The sequence below is a fragment of the Ostrea edulis genome, chromosome 7 (assembly GCF_947568905.1).
Source record: "Ostrea edulis chromosome 7, xbOstEdul1.1, whole genome shotgun sequence".
NCBI lineage: Eukaryota > Metazoa > Mollusca > Bivalvia > Ostreida > Ostreidae > Ostrea > Ostrea edulis.
Window position 1 is genome coordinate 79715853 of NC_079170.1, and position 10184 is coordinate 79726036.

General features: G+C 39.4%; 1 long non-coding RNA gene across 1 annotated transcript; it reads right to left on the minus strand.

The window, feature by feature from the left end:
* Nucleotides 1-1168: 1168 nt before the first annotated feature.
* Nucleotides 1169-3842, minus strand: LOC130048560 (uncharacterized). Its single transcript, XR_008797338.1, has 4 exons — nucleotides 3760-3842; nucleotides 2309-2477; nucleotides 1837-2017; nucleotides 1169-1555 (listed from the first exon to the last, which is right to left on the minus strand). It is a non-coding gene; the product is annotated as an uncharacterized LOC130048560 (long non-coding RNA).
* Nucleotides 3843-10184: the final 6342 nt, after the last annotated feature.

The following is a 10184-nucleotide window of genomic DNA, read 5'->3' on the forward strand; positions in this document are numbered from 1 at the left end:
CTTATTGTTAGTATTTATCTTGCTGGGTCAACTAAGGAAGGAGTTCCTGTCATTGTGTTAACGACATCAATGTGGTATTAGATATGCTTGTCTATTTATTGGGATTCCATTTCCAAGGATCTGGGTCTAAAAATGTGTTTAAAGCAGGAACTAGTGAAAATGCATAATATTAGTAAAACTAACTTATCATAAAAGCTTATCTTTTGAGAAAGATTTGAATACTAGCGCCACATTTATCATTTACTAAGCAAGTAGATGTTACAAGAAATGTTTATTCAATTCTAAAATTTCTAGCATAACAATTCAAACTAGTAATCCTAATTGTTCGCGAACAATTAGAGGGATTTCCACCTACGATGATTTAAAAAGAGATATTTAAGATGATGTTAGAAACTCAAAACGACCTTGAAAATAAAAATAATAGTTTTCACGATGACCTTGACCTTTGACATTGACCTCATTTTGAAGGTCAAAGGTCAAGGGTCTTTATGCAAATGATCCCACGTCTCTATCTATATTAACCCTTTCTCTACCGGTACATTTTAGAGGTTTTTAAAGACTAAATGACAATATTTTTAAATCGAGTTACATCTGCATGTATCACGATTTTAGGTAGGCATGTGATATATAATATTGTTACGAATTGGACAGGGAACATTTTTTTCATAAAGTTTGTCATGTTATCCCATGACCCCAAAGAGTTCTACGGGGTCAAAGGTCATTTAAGTGCACATTTTTGCAATCTTTTTTCTCTGGAATATATATATTACGACCCCTCTCACTGGATTCGAGTCAAAAATAGGAAATTCTAAATGTATGAGCTGATATGTCTTTTAAAATACTACAAAAACACCACAATCAAATTAATCAATTTTATTGACAAACAAATATTTTTGGTTGCTAAGTAACAACACTCATGGTGTAATTTTGACCATAATTTGCCTTTCTACATCCATTCGACACAATTTAAACATAGTTACATTGCATGATGATTAGTAAATGTCACACTATTTTAAAAATATAATCTTTGACTAGATCTCAATCATTTTAAAAGGTTTTTAACAAAAAATGTAATGAAGAGAATTAAGGTCAAAGGTCATAAAATGAAAATTTCGTACTTCATATACATATTCATCATTTTCTAATAATATGCACATTGTATCCCACTAAATAGTATAAATATTGCAACATTAAAACAAAGATCTTTCCTGTTAAAATCTAAAAAAAAATCAATTTTTTTATATTCAAATATATTTGGTTGCTAAGCAACAACACCATTATGATATCAAATGCTATGCGAAAATAATGCCCGTTTTTCCTCCCCAAGTTCATTGTACATGTATACAAATGTTCAAGTACTTACTTTCAATCACTAAATTTAAATGTACTTGCATTATATTTAATAAAAATTGTTCTTCTTATATTCAACCTCTTAAAACATATTTCTAGACATAATTCTTGATACTAGGTTGTTCCGATAGGGGCATGCGTTGACCAATATCTGTCTATCGACTGGAACTTCTCCGCAGACATGTATAAGATAATGCCCAAAAATCTGAAGAAGAAAAAAGAAAGATTGTTTATACTTAGCCCCAATATACTGATGTATTCTCAGAGCTTTTGAATACTCAATTGGCTCTGTAAATGTTTTCTATAATCAAGGCCCTCTGAAAATTATGCGTTTTTAAAATTACTTGTAAAATTTTATCTTTAATAAATGTGTTAGATGCACAGCCAGATTAATTTTGGTAAAGGTAATCTTATAAAATGCATTTTATTATTCGTTTTAAACTGGAAATCACTGTCACAATATCGGTACTTTAAAACTAGTAATACCTATACAGTTCCTCTTCAGTGAGAGGCTTCGAACTTCCTTGGGAAGCATATGACAACCCTTCCCCCTAGATATGACCATCACAGCATAATGGTTGGTGGCAACACAGATGGAGAAAACCAAATCTTCTGTCAAAAACAGCTTCATAAAATCTGCAATTCTCTGAATAATCAGGTCCCATATCTGAAAATAAAAATGCAAATAAAATCAGTATTGGCCATCAAACCTTATTTGTCAGCATTTAAAACACTTAGCATACCTTATAATTAGAAACAGAATAATGATTTTCCGTGTTTTGTCTCTTTTTGTATGCATGTTATATCTAGTAATGCAACGATAAACAGTAAAATGGTACACGCATATCAGTGTACCATAATGCCATGAATCCATTTGTGAATGTATTATCAGGATTCATTTGAATGTTAACTAAATGTATACGGATTTAACCCTATATTCAACCTCAAAGAGTCATACCAACTGCATGCCAGGTTGTCACTCCGAATGAAATGCCACAGTTCTTGGATCAGGTGTCCCTGTGTCCTCCACATCAACATACTTCCAATGCATGTCTGGATTTGCCAGTAGACTGTCTCTAGTGGAAGATACCTGGAAGCTTCCCACTAAATATTGGGATGTCAATAACCTTTTTAAAGATGAAAAAATACAATTAAGAATTATTGGTTTGTGTTTTAAAGCAGAATATAAGCTTCATGATAGTAAGGGACAGTTTCGCACGAAAGTACTGATTATATTTATTTAAAGATAGAGATGTCCTATATTTGAAGTGCTATTTGGTAAGGGATTACATAGATAGTTATTTCGGATTTCAAAGATTTCGGTTGAGCATCACTGAAGAGACATTATTTGTCGAAATGCGCATCTGGTGCATCAAAATTGGTACCGTATAAGTTTTACATACATATGTTAGAAATCAAATGAATGGAATATTTCATTATACTTTGCGAGTGTAGCAGAGTGCGTATTGAAAAAAAACCCACTATACATCATGGAGGTGTTAGCATTATGCCCAACATATACATGGGAGCAAATACTGAAGAAATTCAGGTTAAAATATACAGTGTCCAGCGAAAATATTGTGCCTCTGAGGGAAATTGAATGGCCCCAGATTTAAAGTAGAATTGAATTGGTTCTTCATTGTACACAGTGTCTAAATTCTCTGGCATGGTACTCTGATGGGGTGTGGATTTAGTCGATATTAGAGAAAATCTAAGCAACAAGTGGGCAGATGCCCATCAGATCAAAGCACACCAGCATGTATGGATCATATAATTAAATGCTTTTTCAATAGCCTGTCATAACCAGATTTTGATTGATGTTAAACCCCCCCCCCCCGCACACACCTTTTGTCCCAAACAAACATTTTGTTTTTATTTCTGTTGCAATATGAAGAAAAACCTCAAATTACGGTAATAAATTATATTATTACGATAATACAATAATGCAATATATGCTTTCCTAACAGATTGTGTTTTCTTTTCATAGAAAGATTTTTTTTTATAAACATAGAAAATCTTGGAAAATACCCTCCGCACCAATGGTCATGAATGCCCAGTCTGATTAAAACCACCCCACCCTTTTCTCATCGTACACTAAATCCACCCTCTTCTTACACTCGCGCGTCAGGTGAGGAGATACCAAAAGGGGGGGGGGGGGGGGGAGTCAGACTGATTAATGCCGGACCAGGACAGATTAATTGATGTCAGATATGTTCAGCTCTTAATAAACAATTGGGTGTTATACACTTGGTTTAGATATCATAAAATATAAATATTTTCTTTCATGAAACGACAAATTATGGCATCAAATCGCGGTTAATATATTAATCGTGCATTTTTCATAACATGACATAACCGCGAACGTTTTGTTTTTTTTTGTAGTCGGCCTATGTGGCTACATCAACTTACATGTTTATACTGAATGCATGATCGTTTGGGTCATCCTGCAACAGGATATCCAAGGTATCTTCAGACTTCTTCATCTGACATCAGGGGCCAGTTTCATAAAACTAACTTACGACTAAGATCTAACTTAAGACATAAATTTTTCCTAAGTTCATTCCTTATCCGTTTCACAAAAAGTGTCGTATCTTAGGATTTTCATAAGTTCTTTCGTAACTTTACGACAGGTAAGTAGGTGTCTTAAGTCCAAACTAATATGGCGGCGGTCTTTATTTTGCTGTGTCGTCGTCAACTTAGACGAGAAAGGCAGTTCAGAGGTGGAAGCAATCCTTTAGATTATATGAACGACATGGAGATTGTTTCAAAATTTAAACTACCACTTCATTTGATCATCGACTTATGCCAAATGATGGAAAACGATTTGAAAAGGCCCACTCGTAGGTCCCAATCATTGCCAACATCGTTACAAGTCATGGCTGCCCTCAGGTTTTATGCCACGGGGAATTTCCAATTGGTGACTGCTGATCTCCACGGCATCAGTAAGTCCAACGTTTCCGGGATAGTTAGAGACGTTTCTTCTTTACTTTCAAACATGAGCCCTAACTACATCAAGATGCCTGAAGGAGATGCAGAGGGCTTAGTGGAACTTGAAGGTTCCTTGTTGAGAGTATCAACCCCATTCGAAATCCCAGAAACGCACGTGTTTCCAATTATAGCTTGGATTTTGTCCTCTATTGGAGTGATTTCTACTTCTCTGGGCAGGGGGTCACCGCCAGTTTTTCGTGGTTCTCGTCTATTTAACGCTATCTTCCTTTTCGTATCACTCGTTAAGCAGCTCCATTTCTTTTTTAGCTTATCAACTGTCCTTTCATGGGAGGTATTAACTGCATTTACCTTTCCTGTAATTTCTTGACATTGTCTTTTTTTAGCTGAATTTGTAACGCTGGAGTTCTGTTTGGAAATAACACTTTTCTTTTTTCTAATAAGGTTTTCTATCAATTATCTTTTTCAATGATTAATTTACACAAGCCATTCATTCACTACCGGTATTTAAACTGTAAATGCAAAATTTGAAAACACTGATTACCTGTTTTGATATACACATATTTAAGATATATCTTAGGAAAAGGAAATTTCTTATGAACGTTTCGTGAAACAGTTGTGGATATTCTTAGGAAATTCGTAAGTTAGAACTTAAGAATATCTTACGATATATCTGAAGATATATCTTAGGAAAGTTTTATGAAACTGGGCCCTGGTCCTTTTCAAGATGTAAAATACAATACAAGCGTTTGTTGTGTTGTTGTTTTCGTTGAAACGGAAACACGTGTGTTGCCCGTGGACACTTTCAGAAAACCCCGCGGTCGCGATCCGGATCACGGGGGGAAAAGTATTATATAATACAATATGCAGACTGGTCTTTTTGTTTTCTTTGTTTGGCAGAAAAAATTATTTCTATACCGAATAAATATTACATAACGTTTATATCTGAATTTGAAGTATTTTTTTTTATTCACTCTACCGATGTAACATTCTCGTTAGGTGTTTTATGAAGGTTATGACTAGATGGTATCCCTCAAAAGCAGGTGACCCACGAGTTACTTGCCCCTGATCATAGATAGAAAGATAAGTCGTACGTCGAATAATATTTCGTAAAGAGAAGAAGGCAAAGAAAATTGTTGGGATTTTTTTACTAATTAAGATTACTAATTAAACCCTAATTAGCTGAACTAATAAAAATGTAAGAAATAAATAAAGCAATGAACGCAATATGGAGAGAAATACGATTTGATAGAAAGTGTACAGAGTATTATTTAATTAACATAATTAATCAAACCCTAATTCTCTCAGATGTTAAAAACAGTAAGAAATTTGATATAAAAAACTGTAAGGGGCGAGATCAAAAGATTGATTTCGGATAAAAATCTAAATTCAAATAGTTAGGGGGAGGAGGGGGGGATGTTAAAACTTCTGTAAGTTTCTCTCATCCGACATCGATTACACATTAGTCGAAAAAGGAGAAAGACAAGTGACTGTTAAAACTACATGACGATATTACATTTTAATGAACATTTGATAGTTTTAATCTACACTTTCATTTGTGAATAAACAGAAGATAGGGTATACAGAATTATTTATACTCGTTTGTTCTTACTTGTTAATCGATTATAGTTTAAACACTAATCATATCTAGTTTAGGGGGTCGTTGTGGGGGCGGAGGGGGGGGGGGCGTAAAAACTGTGTGAATCTAGTTTTTTTGTCAGACATTGAACTTTCGATCTCGCCCCTAGGAAGTAGATAAAACAGCGAATGCAACATGGAAAAAATAATATTTAATAAGAAGTCTTATTAAAAGCAAAACTGATGATATCTAGCGGTGGTCAAAGTAACATATCTTTAGAAATTATTTTTGAAAGTACAGAAGGGCATTTTTGATCAAAAGTTAATCATAGAAATTATTTTAATTACCCCCCCCCCCTCTCATTCAGTACACAAAATAAACTCAAAACTTTCATTCAACATTATAACTCACTAAAAAGACCATTCCTCAAAACCTGCTTTTGGATATCGAGTTAATTATTAAGACCAAACTAACTCAAGATCCAGGGCGATATAAACACCTACTTTTGAGGGATACCAGATAAGCTTTGCCACCCAGCAAGACCTATGCTAGCCCTGACTTTCAGGGATACCAAGTTACTTAATAAGGCTCAACTAGCCCAGGTTTCCGGGCGATCTAAACACCTACTTTTGAGGGATACCAGATAAGCTTTGCCACCCAGCTAGGCCTATGCTAGACCTGCCTTTCAGGGATACCAAGTTACTTAACAAGTCTCAACTAGCCCAGGTTCCCGGGCGATTTAAACACCTACTTTTGAGGGATACCAGATAAGCTTTACCACCCAGCGAGCCCTATGCTAGACCTGCCTTTCAGGAATACCGAGTTAATTATCAAGGCTCAACTAGCCCGGGTAACAGGGCGATCTAAACACCTACTTTTGAGGGATACCAGATAAGCTTTACCACCCAGCGAGCCCTATGCCAGACCTGCCTTTCAGGGATACCAAGTTCATTAATAGGGCTCAACTAGCCCGGGTTCCCGGGCGATCTAAACACCTACTTTTGAGGGATACCAGATAAGCTTTGCTACCCAGCAAGGCCTATGCTAGCCCTGCCTTTCAGGGATACCAAGTTACTTAATAAGGCTCAATTAGCCCAGGTTCCGGGCGATCTAAATACCTACTTTTGAGGGATACCAGATAAGCTTTACCACCCAGCGAGCCCTATGCTAGACCTGCCTTTCAGGAATACCGAGTTAATTATCAAGGCTCAACTAGCCCGGGTAACCGTGCGATCTAAACACCTACTTTTGAGGGATGCCAGATAAGCTTTAGCACCCAGCGAGACCTATGCCAGACCTGCCTTTCAGGGATACCAAGTTCATTAATAGGGCTCAACTAGCCCGGGTTCCTGGGCGATCTAAACACCTACTTTTGAGGGATACCAGATAAGATTTACCACCCAGCGAGCCCTATGCTAGACCTGCCTTTCAGGGATACCGGGTTAATTATCAAGGCTCAACTAGCCCGGGTTCCCGGGCCCTAAAGTCACCTACTTTTGAGGGATACCAGATAAGCTTTACCACCCAACGAGACCTATGCTAGACCTGCCTTTCAGGGATACCGGGTTAATTATCAAGGCTCAACTAGCCCGGGTAACAGGGCCCTAAAGTCACCTACCTTTGAGGGATACCAGATAAGCTTTGGCACCCAACGAGCCCTATATCAGACCTGCCTTTCAGGGGTACCGATTTAATTATCGACGCTCAACTTGCCCATGCAAGGTCCCGGGCGCTAAAGTCACCTACTTTGAGGGATACCAGATAAGCTTTGCCACTCAGTGAGCCCTATATCTGACCTGCCTTTCAGGGATACCGAGTTAATTATGAAGGCTCAACTAGCCCCGGTTCCCGGGCCCTAAAGTCACCTACTTTTGAGGGATACCAGATAAGCTTTACCACCCAGCGAGACCTATGCCAGACCTGCCTTTCAGGGTTACCAACTTCATTAATAGGGCTCAACTAGCCCTGGTTCCTGGGCGATCTAAACACCTACTTTTGAGGGATACCAGATAAGCTTTACCACCCAGCGAGCCCTATGCTAGACCTGCCTTTCAGGGATATCGGGTTAATTATCAAGGCTCAACTAGCCCGGGTAACCGGGCGATCTAAACACCTACTTTTGAGGGATACCAGATAAGCTTTACCACCCAGCGAGACCTATTCTAGACCTGCCTTTCAGGGATTCCAAGTTAATTATTAAGGCTCAACTAGCCCGGGTAACCGGTCGATCTAAACACCTACTTTTGAGGGATACCAGATAGGCTTTACCACACAGCGAGACCTATGGTAGACCTGCCTTTCAGGGATACCGAGTTAATTATCAAGGCTCAACTAGCCCCGGTTCCCGGGCCCTAAAGTCACCTACTTTTGAGGGATACCAGATAAGCTTTACCACCCAGCGAGCCCTATGGTAGACCTGCCTTTCAGGAATACCGATTTAATTATCAAGGCTCAACTAGCCCGGGTAACAGGGCGATCTAAACACCTACTTTTGAGGGATACCAGATAAACTTTACCAACCAGCGAGCCCTATGCCAGACCTGCCTTTCAGGGATACCAAGTTCATTAATAGGGCTCAACTAGCCCGGGTTCCCGGGCGATCTAAACACCTACTTTTGAGGGATAATAGATAAGCTTTACCACACAGCGAGACCTATACTAGACCTGCCTTTCAGGGATACCGAGTTAATTATCAAGGCTCAACTAGCCCGGGTTCCCGAGCCCTAAAGTCACCTACTTTTGAGGGATACCAGATAAGCTTTACCACCCAACGAGCCCTATGCTAGACCTGCCTTTCAGGGATACCAAGTTAATTATCAAGGCTCAACTAGCCCGGGTAACGGTGCGATCTAAACACCTACTTTTGAGGGATACCAGATAAGCTTTACCACCCAGCGAGCCCTATGCTAGACCTGCCTTTCAGGGATACCGGGTTAATTATCAAGGCTCAACTAGCCCGGGTTCCTGGGCCCTAAAGTCACCTACTTTTGAGGGATACCAGAGAAGCTTTGCCACCGAGCGAGCCCTATATCAGACCTGCCTTTCAGGGACACCGATTTAATTATCGACGCTCAACTAGTCCAAGTTCCCAGGCGCTAAAGTCACCTACTTTTGAGGGATACCAGATAAACTTTACCACCCAGCGAGCCCTATGCCAGACCTGCCTTTCAGGGATACCAAGTTCATTAATAGGGCTCAACTAGCCCGGGTTCCCGGGCGATCTAAACACCTACTTTTGAGGGATACCAGATAAGCTTTACCACACAGCGAGACATATACTAGACCTACCTTTCAGGGATACCGAGTTAATTATCAAGGCTCAACTAGCCCGGGTTCCCGAGCCCTAAAGTCACCTACTTTTGAGGGATACCAGATAAGCTTTACCACCCAACGAGCCCTATGCTAGACCTGCCTTTCAGGGATACCAAGTTAATTATCAAGGCTCAACTAGCCCGGGTAACCGTGCGATCTAAACACCTACTTTTGAGGGATACCAGATAAGCTTTACCACCCAGCGAGCCCTATGCTAGACCTGCCTTTCAGGGATACCGGGTTAATTATCGACGCTCAACTAGCCCAAGTTCCCAGGCGCTAAAGTTACCTACCTTTGAGGGATGCCAGATAAGCTTTGCCACCGAGCGAGCCCTATATCAGACCTGCCTTTCAGGGACACCGTGTTAATTATCGACGCTCAACTAGCCCAAGCTCCCAGGCGCTAAAGTCACTTACCTTTGAGGGATACCAGATAAGCTTTGCCACCCAACGAGCCCTATAACAGACCTGCCTTTCAGGGATACCGATTTAATTATCGACGCTCAACTAGCCCAAGGTCCCGGGCGCTAAAGTCACCTTCTTTTGAGGGATACCAAATAAGCTTTGCCACCCAGCGAGCCCTATATCTGACCTACCTTTCAGGAATATCAAGTAAATTTATAGGGCTCTACTAGCCCGGGTTCCTGGGTATCTAAGCACCTACTTTTGAGGGATACCAAATAAGCTTTGCCACCCTGCGAGCCCTATGGTAAACCTGCTTTCAGGGATACTGAGTTAATCAGCAACGCATAACGACGAGTGTAGTACGATTTTTAGGCTACGGTACTAATCTGCCTTTTAAGGATAGTATTTTTGATTTCCTATACAAAGATCGATTCATAAGATCTGCCTTTTAGAGATACGGAGTTAGTAATCCTTGGACAGCTAAGCCAATTCCTATGCTGTTTTACTAAGCTGCCTTTGACGACTATTGTGCACAAATGAAGCTATTACAATAACGTATTTCGCGCCTAGCATAGTTATTACTATGGAACTA